The sequence below is a fragment of the Perna viridis genome, chromosome 9 (assembly GCF_037379345.1).
Source record: "Perna viridis isolate PV_CMFRI_1.1 ecotype Kerala chromosome 9, ASM3737934v1, whole genome shotgun sequence".
Classification (NCBI taxonomy): Eukaryota; Metazoa; Mollusca; class Bivalvia; order Mytilida; family Mytilidae; genus Perna; species Perna viridis.
The window spans coordinates 6,665,174-6,686,099 of record NC_142453.1 but is presented as its reverse complement, the minus strand read 5'-3'; the positions used below and the strand labels follow the sequence as shown (position 1 = coordinate 6,686,099).

General features: G+C 32.2%; 1 long non-coding RNA gene across 1 annotated transcript; it reads left to right on the top strand.

The window, feature by feature from the left end:
* Window positions 1-82: 82 nt before the first annotated feature.
* LOC148606481 (uncharacterized) lies at window positions 83-20,240 on the top strand. Its single transcript, XR_015915240.1, has 3 exons — window positions 83-253; window positions 9,881-10,023; window positions 18,915-20,240. It is a non-coding gene; the product is annotated as an uncharacterized LOC148606481 (long non-coding RNA).
* Window positions 20,241-20,926: the final 686 nt, after the last annotated feature.

Genomic DNA, 20,926 nt, shown 5'->3' with positions numbered 1-20,926 from the left:
TTCAGACAGAGTCGTACTTAAAATTAGACGTTCACATGCATTGTGGTGCGAAATCCTGTTGGTACGAAGTGAACTACTGCCTTATGGTACGATTTTATTCCCGCGTTTTATCTTGCCGATATATTTTCATTATGCCTGGTGTTGCAAAGAAAAGGAAGCCTGCAGCTGAGAAAACGCAAGATGATAGCAGCCCTAAGAAGAAAGCAACTTCCAAGAAATCAGATAACGATTGGAAAATAGTTGTCGAACACTGGTAATGTTAATATACATCACACCACGCGGTGATCATCGGTATGGAGTCTATGGTCTAAAAATGTGCAACCCGTACCCCTACCAACTTTTCTCCGTACCCAAATACTATTTTGACAATTTCTTCATTATTATTTCCAGCTTGAAGTTGGTACACATTTGCAAAATGACATGATAGTAAGGCTAGATAGAATGGTTTATAAAATCTTTGCTGAAAAAAAAATGATTTTGTTTGAATTTCCGTATTCAAACAAAAGGTCTAAAATGTGTAACCAGAAATTCCAGTACCCAAAAATGAGAGTCTGGTATGTTTGTCATCTTTGGTAATTCAATGCGTATTTGACATTAGAACATTATAATATTATCAAAATTTTCATTGACGATAAATCATGCATGTGATAGATCTAAAGTCATTCCTTCAAACCTGGAGATTTGTCATTTTTCAGCAGATTTAGTTTGAAAACGGGAGGCTTTTTAATCGATGTTTTTTTGTTTTTTTTTTGCGCTGTAACAAGTCAGATGTGTGAAAATTATTTGAAAGACCTTTTTGATGGAGTACAGTGTTCTAGGATTACCATTTCCTGTTACCCATGGACAGTAATTTTTAGGGTCGGGAAAGTTTAAAAAGAGATGCTAGCTGTCCGTGGGCAAGTAAAATTTGCCTGAAGTTCATTTTCATTTGGACTTAAATTGCTCTGATTTATCACGATTACATGTATATCCCGAATTCTGTTTCATGATGGTTTCACCAAAGAATTCGCTTGTCTTACTCACGATTTTCGACAACATGACATTTTTCATAGATGTTATTTTGGTGCTTTTAATAAAGTGTCTGAACGAAAGGGATCATTATTATAAATCGTAAACAGAATCAACAACACGGATTCGTATTTTCACGTGTATGGTTGCATTTAATACACTCATGGTAATGAGAACAAATTATTGTCTTTTTGAAAATAATTGAACAATATTTAACCTAAAATACTTTGATGTATATGTTTTCTTGGATTTTTTTTGTAACTCTGGAATCGGTGACAGAATTTGAAGGTGTTGTTACCGGAAATGATTCTTTTTTTATAATAAAAGTATATTTGGTTGGAAAGTTCAAATGTGAAATGAATTTGGAAAAGTTTGGATTTAAATCCTCAAAAGGGGACCCCAAGCCTCCACCTGAAAAGAAAGTTAAAATTGACAAAAAAAAAAACAAGGGATAAAGCCTATGATGAGGAAAAAGCGGGTCATTTCTGCCCTCCTGGAAATGAACTTACCCATGGCTAGAATATAAGGAGGAGGATAAGAAAATGTTTTGTTTGTATTGCAAAGAATATCCAACCCTAACATAATAGTTTGTGTCTGGTTCTACCACCTATCACCTTACCAACATAAGGTCACATGATAGTAGCAAAGGTCATATCCAATGCATATCACACGGTACAACACAGACCATTTGGCTCTGATTCCAACATTGGCAACAAGCTTGGTGCAATAAAAAAAGCCTATTGATGAGTGCAATGGTAATATAACAATTGACAAGGCTTTCAGTCAATTTGATGAAGCTGAAAAAAAAAACAAAAAAAAACAAGATGACCAATTTGTTGACAATAGCTTTTTTCTGGGCAAAGAAGGCAAACCACTAAGTGATATGGAAAAGCAATGTACTCTAGCTAAGTCACATGGTGTTGAAGTTGGCTTTAAATACCACAATGATCTATCTGCAAAGCAGTTTTTATTTGCTCAAAACAGAAACAAAAGCACTAACCTTAAAAATATCAGCGGAAGTTATTGTATTGACTGGGAAAGTAGATTTTGAGTAATGACTTTCCCTTATACTCGGCGTCACATAAATAGCATACTGTTAAAATTTGAATAAAAATATTTTCTACGACTTTATTGACACCAACCGTCGTTTAAATTGTCTTAAATGACTTGCTCATTCGTTTCATTCACATCTTCTAAATTACATCTCGTCAATAACCACTAAAGCTCTTAATTACTGTTTATGACCCAAATTAACATGTTCACCTGTCTACCTGAGATCAACCAGAAATGGTGTTATTAGATCCTCTCAGATTATTTTGTTCAGTAAATAAAAAAAATGGCATCCAAAATTAGTTAACAATATAATGTTCGGAAAGCGGTAGATTTTCTGTTTCAACAGTAGAATGGTAGGAAGGTTCTAATTCCGGTAGAATTGAACTACCGCCAGTAGGTTCACATGTATGGATAAATTAAAATCGCATCAGACTCTGTTTATGAATACGTGACTTTGCTCTTCATTCTGGATAAGATTGTATCCATGCTTTGCTGGTACAGGGGTTGACACTAGGTACGATGTGGAAATCAAACTCAATCGCTTCTTTTTCAAAGCAATATTAAATCTTTCAAAACTTTATCCAAAGTCTGAAGACTACATTTGTATATTGTTGTAAACCGTGAAAATTGGACAGAATAGTTAGAAACTCATGTAGTCAATAAATAGTTGAATACGGTAACTTCCGGTTACACATTTTAGACCTTTTAACTTCAGAAAAGTTATCAAACAAGAAAAATCAGAAAAATATACATCATTTCCTTCATGAGAAATGAATGAAATGGACTTTTTCACATCTCGAGTAACTATAAGTTCTTAACATACCATAAGAATGAATATTTTAGCAATACATTATTTTGGTACGGGAAAAGTTTGTACGGGCATGGGTACGGGTTACACATTTTAGATCATCAGACTAGTAGCCTAACTATGCTAGCTTATACATGTATGCTTTAAACCTCCAGGTTGATATTATATAGAAACGCTATTAATGTACCGTATTTTCCGGACTATTAGTTGACGTTGGTTGTAAGTCGAATTGCCTAATTTTGACCAAAATCAACGAAAAAAGACATAGATAAGTTGAGGGTCAGACGTGTGCATTTATATCGTATGTAATCATAAACATGTCAGACGTGGGCAGGCATGTGCAAAAAAGGCGGGAAATTCGTTGAATCGGTCATAATTACGAGCAGTAATTAGTAAACAATATTACATGGTATTATGATAAATATGCAGACAATGACGATATCGCCAAAACAAATAACAGCCATATACATACAAATAAAATGTATTTGCATGTAAAATTGATTCATTGTTTTAAATACTAAAGAGAACAAGTAAGTTTGATCTTTGTTATAATTCACTTTAGTGTACAGTTTCACTTTGCTAACTAAAGATTCATTTTTCTGTCTTTAAGTCCCTTAAACATTTCAACCTGTTTGTCTAGGTCTCCACTTGTTAACTCTTCATTCAAGTCCTGTGACAAATTCTCATGACTGCATCAAAATTTGTTTATGTAAGCTGGTTTCTTTTAGCAGTTAGACAATCAAACAAACACTGTTTACTTTGGACATTTTGAGAAAAAATTTGGAAAAGTCTTAATGATTGAATTTGACATGTATCTGATTCATGTAGTCAGGTACCCTTGGCTGGAACACAGTTGGTAAAAACATTAAAATGAAACAGATGAGTACTGCTGAAGGTCAAATGGTTGACATCAGACCAGTATACCTCAACATAAAAGGCTGCATTTTGAAACTTCAGCTGAAATTTTAATTGAACAGGATCCATAAAGGGTGGTTTATTTACCATAAGTTTCTTCATTTTTGATGGAGGAGTTTCAATATGGTCATCTGATTCACAATTGTCAACACTGGGCTGATTGGAGCAAGATGTAAGCATGTTTAAAATAATGCCATCAACAATTTTCTGTACGATTTTCTTTGTGTCACTTTTATCACTACTTGTAGATGGGGTTGTACAGAATAAGTCCTTTATGGTTTTAGAACCTGCTGCATGATGTTTAGTTTACTTCTTAGATTTGTATAATTTGTGTTGTGAGACATGATTCGTCTCCAGAAATATTGCGGTAAAATACGTATTAGGGAGTGAAACGAAGTAAAGTTGAATTTCCGGATGGAAAATCGTACCTGCGGCTGCGCCGACTTTGGATAAAAAATAAACGATATCTGAATCTCTTGAACGCTTCAGGGAACAAAAATTAGAACCACAATGCTTGAAATATAAGCAGAGGCTTTTCTTTTCAAAAGTAAACAATCAAATTTTTACCAGTTTTACGTTGGAAGTTTTTATAATTTTGGGAAATAAATACACAGAATTGGAAAACTATATCTGGGGGAAATAGCCGAAATTTGGTGGTAAATTAAGGCTAACAAAATCACTGAATACAATAAAAAATAATTGTTACCTGCGAATTTGGTCGGTAATTAGCCATTCAGATAACACCTTAATTGAATTATAATTTGAGCCACGTGCAAATATGTTATGACATACTGTTAATGGGTATAAATTTGCATATTAAAGGACTGATAACTCCAAAACACTCGATAATGTTTTCCAAGTTAAAAAAGGAGTTGTTAACGTATCATTTAGAGTTTATTTTTATATTTTAATGGTTTTAAAGTCTCAGAGTTTTTATAAATATCATCATATTCATTCATAAAGGATAGTGGCAATGATCAATAATATTTGAATTCAATCGCCAGTTTGAGTGACGGCTTGTGTTGATTGCAGTAAACTTACCAATAATTTTGAATTAAAGCAATTGAAAGTGAACCAAACAAATCTGATGAAAAGCATTGTTTGTGAACATTTTTCTTGAAAAGTCCTTAGATAAGTCAAAGTGGACGATAAGTCGAGGCTGACACTATGCTGAAAAAAAATATCAACTTATAGTTCGGAAAATACGGTATGTAGTCTTAAAATATGGCAGGTGTGGTAAATACAAATCCTCAAACTGGCAAAAGATCAGCGTGTAGAACCAAGCAAACCTAGAACAGCAGGAAGGCAACAGCATAGAAACAATATACCAGCAGATACACCTGAACAATATTGGCGACGATCAATATTTTATCCATTGCTCAACCATACAGCGAATGAAATTGAAGAACGGATTGTTGTTCCCCAAGACAGGTTTCTCGCTCAAATTCTTGTTCCTTTCAGACTTGCGTCTTTAACAAAGGAAAAAGAACCTGAGGTTTTTTAACCATTCAGAGTAGATCTGCCTGAAAATGAGTTTGCTACCTTTAGTACAAAAAAAAAGATCAGATGGCAATGTACATGTAAATGGGAAGAGTTAATAATAAGCCTAGTACACTTATTGACACTCTGAAACATGCAAATCCTGAATTGTGTCCAAATATCCACAGAGCTGTAAAGGTTTATTTACCATGCCAGTGACATCTGCCGCCACAGAAAGATCCTTAAGTGTCCTGAAACAACTCCGGAGTAGACAAACTAGGAAAGGAATACTATGACCCGATTGAAGGATTGGTCAAAGATTTAAAAGAATTTTTCCCTGCATTTACATACATGTATATCTGAAAATTGAGTACATGATTATTTTTAACACTTGAAGTGTAGCAAATCTTTTTTCTTCTCAAGACTTGGATTTTTTAAAAAGCAATATTAGATATCTTTTTTTTTTTTTTAAATAAAAATGCAATATTATAAAATTATAAAATAATGGGTACACAATAAAGTAAAATAAATTGATAGATTTATGAAGCAGTAGCATCTGATGTTTTAAGTTTTTAATTTGCCCTCAGGTTAATTCTGAGTAATCAGTGCCAGGCTTTGTGTTTTATGACCTTTTCCACATCCTGTCATCCTGGTTGCAAATATCAATTACAAAAACACTGGATGTATGTTTTACAAATAAAGGACAGAATCTGAATTTTTCATACATTTTCAACCAATTAATATAATCATATATTTAAGTAGCACTCCAGCTAAGGATCATGCAAAATGTGATTCATAGGTGAAAAACCTACATATTTTTATTTTTGATATTTTGTTTGAAATGGCATAGTAAACAGAAATTAACATGTGGTTTTTCATATAACCTGTGCTGTTAGGAGATAAAAATTATATAGAATGCACTGTAGATTTCAAAATTAAGGGAGATAACTCTGTAAATGGCACTCAGATACAATAGAATCTACTGGATTATCTTCTAAGAACAGGCAGATTTGAATGAATAATTACACATTTCATAGTATAGACCCATTAAAACAACTTAATTACCAAAATAAAAATATGTAGCCTTTTTTGGGGTGTATCACATTTTTCAGATTTTGCATGATTCTTACGAAGACAGCTACTTAAAATCTTAACAGTTTCTTTTATTGCAATAAAACTAATAAGAAAAGTCTTAAATCTGTTGTATAAAAAAATAAATAACTGTACTTAAGCTTTTCTTTTTTTATTTTTTTGTTAAAATTTAGCATCCAAATAAAACAATTTAAAGACAATAGATATGGTGTATATTATTCAGGCCCCAAGGCTTAATCATGAAATATTAGGTTTTCAAGTTAGAAGTTTGAACGGTTTTCAAGTTAGAAGTTTGAACACACAGTTAATTAGTTTCACAGTTATACTTTTAAATATTAAACAGTAAATTAAAAGAAATAAACTCAAATTTTAACTAAATGTTTTTGTTAGTGAAACTAATGACCTTGAAATGCTACCAAGATATATGCAAGAAAGAAATCAATATAATGTTATAGGGCCCCGATACACAATGTGATTGTATATTCAAAATTTGCTTTTTTTATATCTGGAAATACAATATTTATTTAAATGCAAAATTTGATGTTAAATAACATTTAGAAAAAAAAGTTCTGTTTTATATTTGAAATTTGTGAAATATGAAAAAAAAAAACTTTGCTTTTAGCTCATTTTTTTTTTTTTTTTTTTAAACTTTTGTACTTTTATATCAATTACAAAATACTGAGATTAGCCACCTGTGTGTGATAATTAACTGTACAGGTAAAACTACCAGTAGGTCCATGTACCTGTGTAGTTAATTAGTCACTTCCTGTTGTATATGATACAGGTGATGCTGGGAGATGGGGGTCTAGTTAACTAGGAGCCAATGAGCAATTAATACTTGGCATTGGATGCTAGGTATGAGGTGTGCCAGATATTTATCAGACTATGCTGTGAGCTGTACTGTATCTTAAAGGTATGAGGTATGCCAGATATTTATCAGACTATGCTGCGAGCTGTACTGTATCTTAAAGGTATGAGGTGTGCCAGATATTTATCAGACTATGCTGCGAGCTGTACTGTATCTTAAAGGTATGAGGTGTGCCAGATATTTATCAGACTATGCTGCGAGCTGTACTGTATCTTAAAGGTATGAGGTGTGCCAGATATTTATCAGACTATGCTGCGAGCTGTACTGTATCTTAAAGGTATGGGCTATGCCAGGTATTTATCAGACTATGCTGTGAGCTGTACTGTATCTTAAATCATGGTTTTCCTTTTTCTGCCATAGAGCCATTGCAAAATTCTAAAGTGATCTTAAGGCCTTAATGCTAAATCATTTCAAGCACATGCTTTCAAACGCACAACGATAGACATTTTAACTCGTCGGTTATTAACCTCCACACCAGACAAAATGGCCGAGATGCACGACTGATTCAATACCGATCCGTATCCAGATTCAAATTCCTTTTTCACTAACATCGACCAAAAAATGTTTCTTGATCGGAAATTTCATAGCCGCGAAACTGATTTTACTGGCTGCCCGCGACTATTGAAAACACTGAGGTACATTGTACTACGTGTAGTTGAATCATAAAATGGTCAGAAACACTGAATAAAAGATGTTGTTGACGAGATTTATGACATTATGCCAGAAAAAACTGTATGCATTTATGTAACTTTTACAAAGACCTTTTAACATTTTTACAATTTTTAAGGTGGTTTTTGTGTGGAATGGAAGTGGCCACACATCTGTTGACTCCAGATATTTTTACATGAGTTGAAACTGAAAATTATACACAAAATATATGAAGCACTAGAGTCAACACGCACATGCCATTAAGAGAGTAAGAAACTGCACAAAATTTGGTGTTTACCAGCCTTTTTAACTGATTTTCCCAATCTCAGCCAAGTTTGAAGGACATATATGACTCTATATGTTCAAATTATTACCATAAATAAAAAAAATTCTTGTATAAAACACATTAAAGAGCTGGAGAAACAACAAAAAAAAATTTCTACATGTTTTTGTGGCCAAAATTTGTCCTTACCGAACCAAATTCTTTGATGTTAGAACTGCTTCAATATTATGAATAATTTTATAAAAGAAAACCTATGTCTTAAATGCCTGACTTGTAAAGGATACCAATTGAAATTTGAAAGCATGTCTGACAGAACTTTTGAAATTGTGTTGTGGTACCTGTTGCAGGTGAATCAGGCTGCTTGTCTTTGGACTATTTCTATTTGTGCTATTTGCTGTTTTTGATGAAAAAATATTATAATTGTGGTCATTAGTCTATCTTTTGTTTATACATGTTCGTATACAATTTACATGTGCATGTATTCTTTTGATTTCCACTTGAATCTTGGTCCCTTATGAATGAATAGAAATATGAATGAGGTACAAATCTGGCATGTAAAAAAAAGATGTTTGTTTGTTTGTTTGTTGGGGTTTAACGTCCGAGCAGCAATATTTCAGCTATATTTAGACGAGTTAAAAAAAAAAAGAAAGAAACTTACTGATTAAGTTGTTTTTACAGTATGTTTCTGTCTGTAACTCTTTTATTGATTAAAATATGATGTTTTATTTGGTTACAAATGAGGGGTTATGGTAAAATAAATTTTGACATTTTATCTGAAAATCTCATCTGTTAACATTCAACATCCAGAAACAGTTACATGTAATTAAAGAAGCAGGTCCTAATCTAGACGGAGATATAAGTAAAAGCTGTTTCTTGTTTGTTTCTTAGCCCTTTTGTCTTCGATAGGATAGAGTTTTTGTAATAGATTACACAGACAAAATGTCAGTATTATGAAACAATATTGGTCAAACCACTCTAACAATTTCTTACATAATGGCAAAAGAATCAGAGTGAGTAGTATTTGACTATTCACTGAACTGTAGCAATATATGACATATCAGGTCTAAGGGCAATAACTAGAAGAATAAAGCAGACAAAATTGCACTGTGTAATTGTTTTTGAGATAAAAAACAAACCGGTTATTTACAACTGAATTTACCTAGGCTTTATCTTATCATTGAGCTTTTTAATTACTTGTTTTTGGGATTAAAAACGAACCTGTTGTTAACTAACTGAATTTTCCTAGGCTTTATCTTATCATTAGAATGTAGGAGAAAAGTCACAGTTTATATGCATTTGTACATGTGGAGTTAATAGGAAATGCATGTATCAAGCGTAAAGGATAAAAAAAAAAATATTTACAATTCATTGTGTATAATTTAATATTGAAATTGAATAATTTTATATTATGCATTGTACATGTACATGTACAAATAAAAAAAATGCATATTTATATCTGAAGTGTTGAAAAAGAATTATAATAAAAAAAAAACAAAAAAACAAATATTTCACAAAATATGAAAATAAAACAGTTTTAAAATAAAAAGTTCACGTACAAATGTACCTTCAGATTTCATCATAAGGTCTTCAACAAGTGTAAACACATCTTTAAACAGGCTCTGAAAAGGCGTAATATCGAGAGTAATACATTTGTACATGTACATGTAAACTGTGTCTTGCAATTTCCTGCAGCCATTCTTAAAATTTGTTTTTCTATTACTTTCAGTAAATCCTGACAAGTGTTTAAACGCAAGGCTGAGGCATTAGTGTCTGGCCTGCGTGATGCTCTTGGTGAGTTTGAGGTTGAGTACAATCCCTCAAAACCACGCCGGGGAACATTTGAATTTACAGTAGTGAAAGATGGCAAAGGTGAGTTAGTACACAAGTAGCTTGTCACTAATATATGTAAGTGCATGTAAATGTATCATGGAAAATTTAAGTAGCAGTCTTTAGAAAAATCGGACAGGAGGTGATTCATGCATGTCACTCAAAAACCCGCCAAATTCAGTTTTATTTCTTGTTCAGTAACCATTACAGATCACATAACCAGTCTTACTTTTTCATTTGAGGGTTGTGCTTTTGAGATAAAATTTTTATAAATTGTACATGAAATTAGCACTTTGCAAGAGGTCGTTCTTGATTTGGTTGATTTTAGTGGAGGTAAAAGAATAGTTTTCTCTAAAGTACAGATCTAAATACAGAAAGAACTATTGTCACATGTGACATAACAAAATAGCGTAAAAAAAAATATTGTCTGATCCATGGGTTTTTCTACACCATGAATAACCTTGCCAAAGACAGTGTCTGAATTTTATATGGACTGTCACTTAAGTAATTGGTTCAAGTACAAATGTAGTTGTAAAAGAAATAATTTTGAATAATAGCTAAAAAATTTTTATTGCAAATTGCATGCTCCCTAAAGGAGCAGAATGATTCAGACAAAATTACGAAAAATTTGCAACTGAAGTTCAGTTACCGGTTTAAAAATAAGTAAAATCTGCAACAGCCTCTGTTTGGAGTTTGCCAGTAATGTATTTTAGTACAATATAGAGTATGCGGTACCTCATTGTTTTTGATTGAGCATCGTCTGAATATAGCTGAAGTATTGCTGCTCGGACGTTAAACCCCAACAATCAATCAATCATTTTTGATTGAGCTCATGAGCATTTGCACATGTACTTGTAGAAGCTTTATAAAACAAAAATGTCTGTTCCTCACAAAAAATTTCCAGCAGACCCCCATGCCTTACTATTTTTTACAACTTTGGGTTCACAGCTCTGCTCATTATTGCACAGTTTACATCTATAAATGTCACACATTTTTATTCTTGACATAATTTTCTGAAAGGCATTTTGTTTATGGAATGAATTAGCATTCTGGTATTTTAGGTGGAAGGTTGCAGCAGTAAGTGTTGGTAAAATCAGAGTTGTCTTCCTTTTCCCACCAGCAAAGTAAAATTAAAAGAAACCTTTAATAAGTTACCATATTCTTAAGCCTACTTGAAACTTACACATGTAAATTACCTGATCTTTTGACCCATCAATCACCTTTTTATTGGCACATTACTCTTAGTTAGACAGCTACAAATGTAATATACACATGTACAGTGTACATGTTCTTAGGCCTAAAAATATATTAGTCTTTATTCCTGCTACCATGAAGAAAAAAATAGGGTAGGTAGGTAGGGAAATTATTTTATTTTTCAAAAGCATTTTACATTGAGTTAATGTTGAAACAATCTAGACTTGAATACTGCTTGAACTAAAATGGCTATAAAATGAATAGGGTAGGTAGGGTAGCAGGAAACAGACTTTATTTTGCCTTGAATGCTGGATAGAAACTGGTCTAAACTGAACTTATTTGGGACTTTTTGGAGATAAACCTCTAGGGTAAGGGGTATTGTTATCAGTGATTTGTTTGTATCATATTCAATTTCACTGAAGCCTATCAATACTTTTATTTGTAACAGAACGAAATCAGTCCAAGTTTCTTTGATGCTTATGTGAGATTGATGTAATATGCTGAATACAAACGTTCTAATGATTTGTAAGAGTTGTGTCCCTTACCCTATGTCTACCTCCTTAAATTTGTTAAGTTTAGACAGGTGTTCTGTTAACCTACCCGTAGGTTCAGTTGATGTAATGGGACATTAATTGAAAAGTATTTAGTTTAGACAGATTTTTTTTCATTATTCAATTTTCTGTAGAGACAGATTTCTTTTGTCATTGTATTGACAATTTTAAGCAGTACAATTGAGTGTTCACCATACCACAGGCTGATTTTAAGCAGCTCAGCAATTACATGAGGCTCAGTTAAAATGCCTGGCGTACAATTCTGCAGTCTTGTGTATGGAATGCCATAACTGTCTTAACTGGATTATTATATTCATATGCAGTGCTGTTTTTTTTATATTCAATACTTTCTGATTTATATGCGGTTGTATTATCTTTATATGTAGTGGTTTTATCTTGATATGCGGTGGTTTTACCTTTATATTCAGTGGGTTTACCATTAAATGCGGTGGTTTTATCTTTATATGCGGTGAATTTACCTTTATATGCAGGGGCTTCATCTTTATATGTGGTGGTTTCATCTTTATATGCAGTCGTATTTATATATGTGGTGTATTTTTCCACATCAGCACTCTTTATTTGCTGTTTATACAACGTTATATGCTGTTCAAACTTCATTATATGCTGTAAAAAGCTTTGATTATCTAAATGCAAGGCTTAAATGTTTGGAACTTTTAAACATGATCAATTTTGTACAGCACATTGTGAAATAAATCAAGGAAATTTTGCAAGAATTAGGCTTCGAGAATCTTGTAGAATCATTTTTAAACGAAAAAAATTATACCCGACATTATTGGTCATCTATCTATTTCTCAAATAGAAAAGTTAGGTGTAAAGGATAATTTGGAAATGATGAAGTTACGTCAGATATATTTGCCTTATGGAAATCAAAACCAAGTCAAAAAGGTGAAAATTTTGAGATTCCAAAAGAATTACTTGAAAACTTGTTAGAAAGCAACTTTACAATTATATATACATGTATGTGGACTTCAGTAAGATTCTTTTGGTTTCTGAAAGTGTTCTGTATAGAAAAATGAGTATGCATGATTTAAGCAAGCATGACTTTGATGACGTTATAAAGTTTAAACATATTTATTAAGTTACTTGCATACTTAACACCAAGTCAAAACAATAGAATAAAATGAACTACAGCAAATTAATTACGGGATTCAGAAACAAGACTTAAAGTCTTGTATTAATTTGTCTCCTGAAATCATGAACAATAATTACATGTATATCATTGATATGTAGCATAGCTCAAGGAAGTAGAGCTCTAATGTTCATAACGTGTATTTGGTGAGATTGATGCAAAATGAAGAGGTTGATATAAGTAATGCTCTAAGTATTTACTCAGGTCATAAGCAATTTTCAGAATTATTCCAAAAAAATATAGCTCTGTAATTTAGGTTTTTAATTTGAAGCTTTGGCTTTGTATCAAAAAGGTTTGAACCTTGGTAAACATTCCCACGTTTTCCTCATCCGACATCTTATCTTAGTCCATGGGCTGGGAGGGTCCATGAAGTGCCCCCCCCCCACTCATCAACTTCGTGTTGATTTTGAGGTACCTTTATACCTCCCATTACCGAATCAATTTGTCGCCAAAGAGTATTCTCAGATTCTTTTCCAGTATAAGCCTATATTTGTACTCTACTGGGTGAAAAACTGTAGATTTTTGTGACTTAATTGCTTGAGCTTCTAAGCCTTCATGGGATAGCATGTGTGAACAAACTAAACATATTTAGATATCATCATATAGCTTAATGTCTTAGCTTTACAACGGTACCAAGAAAGTTGTGAAAACACTTAGTGTTTTGGAGTTAAATGAATAAAAATATACCCCTACCCCGCCGAAAAAATTTCTTAAATTGACATATTTTTCAATGTCAAAACCTCAAGAGTATTTATGCCTCAGTGAAAAATTGCTTATTTGGTATTTTCTGTTTATTATTATCAAAATCTATACTTCTGGGGATCTTTTGATGAATTTTGGCGATTTTCGTTGTCAGAATTTATCCAAAAAATAGGATTTTCGAATTATCTGTAAAAAGTCAGATGTATTTGATTCTTCAAGATATTGCTCAACTGAAACATCTGAAATTTGGTATCATTCAATAGATGATTTAAATTTTCTACATAAATAAACCACAAAAAAACAAATTTTCATTAAAGAAAGTTAAAAAAAATATTGAAACTATTACCCATATCCCTAGAAAACTGCTCTCAATATCAAACAGAACTCTCAATCACAGCATACCGACATGGTAGAACTAATATTTTAGGCATTCATAATTTTAGATAAGGATGTACCAAACATATCTGATCAATTCAGGCGCTTAGATTTTCCTTTTAGGTTGACAAAACTACAAAATCGAAAAAATAGGAATTTTCAGAATTTCAGAACTTGCTTCTACATCACCCGTTATTGTCTTTTAGTCAGAATACTGTAGTTTAAACAAGCTTCTTTGTGATATGGTACATTGTTATAATGTCTAAGCTTCAAAATGAGCCTAAGTAATAAATATTTTAACTTTTCCGTGTTGTGTTTGGTGAAAAATTGCCACCCCTACCCATGAAAAAAATGCCTCAACATGAACTGAAATGTTACTTTGGCATATAAACGGTGGTTTCGACTTCTATAAGGCAAGTTTTTCAGATGTATTTCATCATTTCCGATCTATCCTTTACACCTAACTGTTTTATTTGAGAGAAAAAAAATAGATGTCCAATAATGTCAGGTGTAACCTTTTCCTTTAAAAATGATTCTACAAGATTCTCGAAGCCTAATTCTAGCAAAATTTCCTCGATTTTTTTCACAATGTGCTGTACAAAATTGATCATGTTTAAAAGTTCCAAACATTTAAGCCTTGCATTTAGATAATCAAAGCTTTTTACAGCATATAAAGAAGAGTGCTGATGTAGAAAAATACACCACATATATAAATAAAACCATCACATATAAAGATAAAACCACCGCATATAATGGTAAACCCACTGAATATAAAGGTAAAACCACCACATATAAAAATAAAACCACTACATATAAAGATAATACAACCGCATATAAATAAGAAAGTATTGAATATAAAGAAAACAGCACCGCATATAAATATAATTGACCAGATAAGACAGTTATGGTGTTCCATACATGTGGCTCTCAATTTTCTTTACTTTCAGAAGAAAGAAATATATAAAGGTTTTTGACTAGTCTGACTGTCAAATGCATGCACATAAGAACTCGTGTATAATCAGAATTTTTTTTAAAAATCATGAAAGGGAGATATTTATAATTTTCCTATTGACAAGAAGGTGTCCATGATTGACCTACATGTAGGCAGAGGTTGGCACATGCCAAATTCTGTTTTCAAATAATATTCATCCATTTGAGGTCACTAACTCATGTTTTATCAAAAATCAATGTTTTTTCTGTAATTAACTGAAATGGAAAGAAAGAAATGAATTACACATTTATCACTACACAATTAAAATAAAGGGAAATAACTCTGATCTGTTCATTATTTAGTTTATTTGTTATGGAACTTGAAACATGCATGTAAATTATGAGTCATCCACTTTTGATACAGAAAATCACTGTTCTTTCTAACATCACAATGAGTTTAACAATACCTCCAAACACAAAATGGTGGTGTAAAGTTTACCCGTAATCATATATCATAGGATCTGCCTTGATTTTACATGGATAGTCTTTTGATAATTAAATACAAGTATTGCTACTTCCTTATGAACTACCTGTATTATTTCGATTCCTCTAATTGTTCTGTGTGTAAAAAAAAAGCATGATATAAACATAATTTTGTGGACTCTGTGAGTTGAAAAATTGTTCATGGGAAAATGTTTAGATTTTCATGGATGTCACAGAGAAAAATGATACGCAATTTTCATTAAAAAAAAAAATATTTGCATTGAGCAAATATGATAAAAAGATGCAGTCATTATTTTTTGGCAAGTTGCAATGAAATTTTGACTCGTTTTGTCCAATCAATCATAACCAAAATATGATTTTTAATACTATTTTAGAGCTACATGTACATGTATCAGGGGCTGTTCTGGCTTCCATAATTCTTTTGCCAGAAAGATGGCCAGCTGCCCATTTTTGTCCCCTGTGACTGTCCGTTCTTTTGCGTTTTCCGCACTTTTTTTGTTATGCTTTTACCAAATAAGTTTGTTTTTGGTATGTGGCCTTCTTATGAAGAGTTACAGATTAAGTTCGATATGGTTGAAAGATTTTTACGAGAGTTGTGGCCCTTGGACTTAGAAAATTTCAGTGAATTGACAGTTTGCCACACTTTTTAGCTCACCTGGCCAAAGGCTATTGCCATCACTTTGTGTCTGTCGTCGTCATCATCGTTAACAATTCTACGAAACTGTTTTCCTCTGAAACTACTTGATAGATTAGAACCAAACTTGGTATAAATGTTCCTTGGGGTATCCTGCATAGAACTGGTGTGGGTATTTTTGATTTGTCGAAAGACATGGCCGCTGTTTTTAAAAATAGAACATAGGGGTCAAACAGTAGTTTTTCACATATATCTCCTGAATCGTGAGGTTTAGCTAAATTCTGACAAGGGTAAAAGTGTTTAGCTTGATGAGATCTATCTGTAATCAAATTTTTGCTTAATCTGTTAAGCCATGTAGGAGTTATTGCCCTTTTTCAACGGTTTTTGCCATTTTTAATGTTATTTCTTTCAAAAATCTTCTCCACTGACACTACTTGACCAATTGAAACCAAACTTTGTATGAACGTTCCTTTGGGACATGATTATTGTTTGTCCAGCTATCTCCTCGTACAGTTTTTGAACTACATCTGAAATATTTGACAGGATATTTTTACACATGATGATAGTGAGCAAGGTCTTGATTTTCATGAAATATTACGGAACTGGGTGATAGTTGGACTCTGGAATACATGCATTACGGAACTGAGTGATAGTTAGAATTAGTAATTTTTGTTGGAAATATATCCCCAGCAACAAAGTTCGGGATTTGTTATTGGAGTATTAACATTTTTTAATCTGTCCATCGGTCCTCATTTTCTCATCCAATCTAGTCTTGACACTACGAAACAGAATTTCTCGACACTATGTGGCCAGGATAGAATATTTAGATATGCATATATTGAGGAATGTCTGACCCCCTAATTGATCTCCAAATTTTTCAAGTTACAGTACTGGAACAGTTTGTTATTGCAAGTCTTTGAAGGATGGAGCTGAACAAACAGACCATGAGTATCACAATTTTTGGAAGGATTTCTGAATCTGCAAACCATGTCTTCATACAAAAATAGACATGTTCCTAATTTGGCAAATCTATTGAGTGGGGGCATCATTAGTTTCTTACAGACACATTTGATCCACAAAACAAAAAAAAAAAAAAAAAAATCACTACTAACAAATGAGGCGGGGGCTCCTGTGATAAACAGATCTTCTAGTTTTTGTAATGCTTTTGCCAATTGATTTTTTGTTTTGTATGTAGTCTTACTATGAGAAGCTACAGATTTACAGTTGAATGATTTTTATGGAAGTTATGGCCCTTGGACTTAATGATCAGTGAATTTTAATTTTTCCAATTTTTTTTTTTCGCGGGGACATTGGAACACTGTTCTTTTATTTTTGCCAATTTTCAGAAATTAGAGCCAGTAGGTACTTTCATAATGAATCATTATTATAAGTTTTCTTTCAAGAAAAAAAATACAGATGACTTTGATTGTACAATGTGCATACAGAATACATGTACTTGTAACTGCAGTTGTTGAAGTTGTTACAGAAAATACATGTAGAATAGAGACTTATAGGGCTAGATGTGAAATTCTGTTGAGATGTTCATAACCAATTTATCAGCAAATTCATAGCGAAATTGCCAAAACTAATGTCATTAGAAATTGTTGATGTTTTTAATGACAGCAGTAATTGCCATCTAAATTTCTGACAAGATGCCCATACCCTTATTCAGAAAAACATTTTATGATACACTGGCTTGGTAGCAAAATTTTTGCAAACAGCTGCTACCTTTTACAGCATTGGCTGTTGGATTGGTCGTCCCAAGTTCAAAGACTGTGACAGTAGCCTGAGATAGTAACATAACGAACAGGTTCTGTGAAAGTATTATATTTCGTGGATACCAATTTCCTTGGATTACGGAAGAAACACACATTGGTGGATTCTTGAATTAGTGGTTTTTTTAGGATACACATCAATGGGAATCTTCTTTTCTTTTGGAAACAAATTTTGTGGTTTGGTTTTCCCATGATAACCATGAAAATTGGTAGCCCTTGAATGATAGTACTTTCACAGTAATTAAACAATAAAGTGTTTAGGTTTTTTATTTATTAAAACACCTTGTGTCGTCGGTCTATCACTGGAACTTTCCTACTATTTCTGAACACTACACAAAAATATAGTCCAAATGTAATTCCTTTTATATCATTCAATACCTATTTTATAACCAGTAAATATATTTCTTGCAATTATTCAGCTAAGTGATATTCTATTATATGTGCAAATTGAATTGAGATCCAGTCTTCATATCAACTGAAGATTTGAGGGACTCCTTTTTGGCCTTGAAAGATCATACATGTATTTAGTAATAAATTTGTATTTCGAAAATTTAGTTCTTGCAGTAATGTATCAAGAAGCATAAAATGTGTTAAGCATGTTCCATTTAACATACTTACTGGTCAAATTCTCCAGCCTTTCATTAATAGTTTATCATTAATAAACAGGAAGTGAGGAGCAGTGATTTTAACCAAGTAAAATTGGCAAGAAAATTCATATTGATAATTTCTGAAATTGGTTTTAATTGAGTACATTTTAAAATAAATAATCTTTTACTGTAGTTTTTTTTAATGTTAATGCAAATTAACTTTTGTACAGTTTTAAAAATTAAGGAAAAAGGTGAAATGGAACAAAATTTGTATTTATGTGGGGAGTTGGGTCTGAAGTATGGATTGACATCCGCTGGTTTATATGTTTTAGGGAAAAAACAGTTCTTGATATTAAACATGAAAAATGCAAATGTATGATCACAATTTTATTTTACGTCATGTAACTTTTGAAATTTTCTTTATGCTATAATTTTTCACAAGATTCAAAAACGTCCAGTACTGACAGCACTTTGATTAATACTTTATCAATACTTTTTTCTTTGTTTTTTACTATGTATCTTTTTATTTAGAAACATTGGTCTGGAGTGGTGTCAAAAAAGGACCCCCAAGGAAGGAGAAATTTCCAGAAACACCTGACATTGTTGTCAAAGAAATAGAGAAGATTTTGTAAATACATACATGTATGTATTAGTCCCAATGACAATGGTTTACAGGACTATACTCGGAGAAGATTTTATTTGTCAAATCTATAGTTTTTTGAATGACACTTCAGCATTAGCTTATTAAGTGGTCTTCTCATAACAATAGAAATCAATGGAATTCGAGAAAAAATTCTACAGAAAACTGTTTATGATTGTTAACCTATTAAAATTCTTAGTGAGAGATCTCCCTCTCAAATTATTCTCAATGCAGGAGATTGACAAGTTAATGTTTTTACAAGAATTTGATTAAATTGTTAAGTCTTTTAAACAAAAAATCATATAAGGAGAAATGTCCAAAAATTTTGTTTTGGAAGACAAATTCAGACTTCAATATTGCCATTAAAAAAATGCCCCCCCACAAAATATTTAGGTTATCCACGAAACATTGGTTATCATCGGCCCTAGTGCTTTGCATTTGATAGGTTGGTTGTACATGTACATGTAGGCCTAATAAAATTAGTTAGATTATCATCCCCTCCTGCCTCTAAAAAATTGACAAAAATATAAACAGAAGTTGGCACAGGATTTTATTTGTGTCCGTTTCTAGTATTGAGGTACTACATCACACAAATATTTCATTTCTTGGTGACTTAAATAATGTTTCTTCTCTGAAACTGACGTGGCTGTGGATTTAGAACATATCTATACTTCAAATTGGTAAAATTAGGCTAGTAAATATCTGGTAAGAAATACAAAATAAAATTCTCCCACCTGCCCCACCTTTTTTGTGAGGTTGGATGAAAATCTACTGTAGAAGTTTACTTGGCCTGAAAACAAATATGTAATTTTTGCATGTCGTTTTTATGTGTATGAACTTCATGTTTTATGCCAAAATATTATTAATTTTCAATTAATGAAAATAACTTAGAACATAACTTCAACATGTGTTTTTTGGTTTTTTTGGTTTTACTTACATTTTCAAGCAGTATTTTTCTAACTCTTTGCATTCATACATGTACATTTTTGTATTTGATGTACATTCCACTGAGAGGTACTTTGACAGTGTATTTTGAAGTTTTTGCAAAGAGTATATGAAGGAAGTATGTTCAAAAGGGATTTGCCTCTACATATTTCTGGAAACTTTTTTTTTTTTTGCACAAATTTCAATTTACTCTCTCTGATCCTCAATACAGTTTTTGTAGATTCTTGTAGATGTTTATAGAACTGGTTTACATTAAAAAACTATAAAATTAATATATGAATGCATTCTTGATTCAGTGTATACCTACATATACATTTTTTTATAGGAACTGCCAGGATGGTCTCGTTGTGGTACATGTACATTTTTCTTTGGTGGTACACTCCTTGGACATTAAAGTTTTCCACAAGTGGGTTACCTAAACATGCTAAACACTCACCAAAAGCGTGATAAATAAATACTTCTAACATGCATTTAAACGAAGGCTCCTATTATGGAATTAAACACAATAAAAGAATGTTCTTAGCGTGCATTTGAATGCAGAATAGATGAACGCTCATAGCGTTTAAACAAAACCAATATGATGTGTTAATTGAGAAATAAATCACAGAAACTCCATTTTATCATTGTTTTACCATGGGCTGACCATTTAAGCTGATATTTACCCAAAGGCCTTTGAAACCAGGATATTTTTTTTTGTATCTAACAAAAATCATTATATCATTTTGTTTCCATATTTTATATCTATCATATTTTTCAAGATATTGGCTGAAAACTTAAAAAAAAAACCTCGTCATTTTTCCTATTTCAAGAGCAATAACTCTTGTAAGGAGTCGTCTGACAACTTTTATGCCTGAAGACTTTTGTAGTCCTAAAAATAAGGATCATTGGTTTTGGAGATGTATGTGAAAAACTACTGTCTTACCCCTATTTTCCATTTTAAGCTCACCTGACCAGAGGC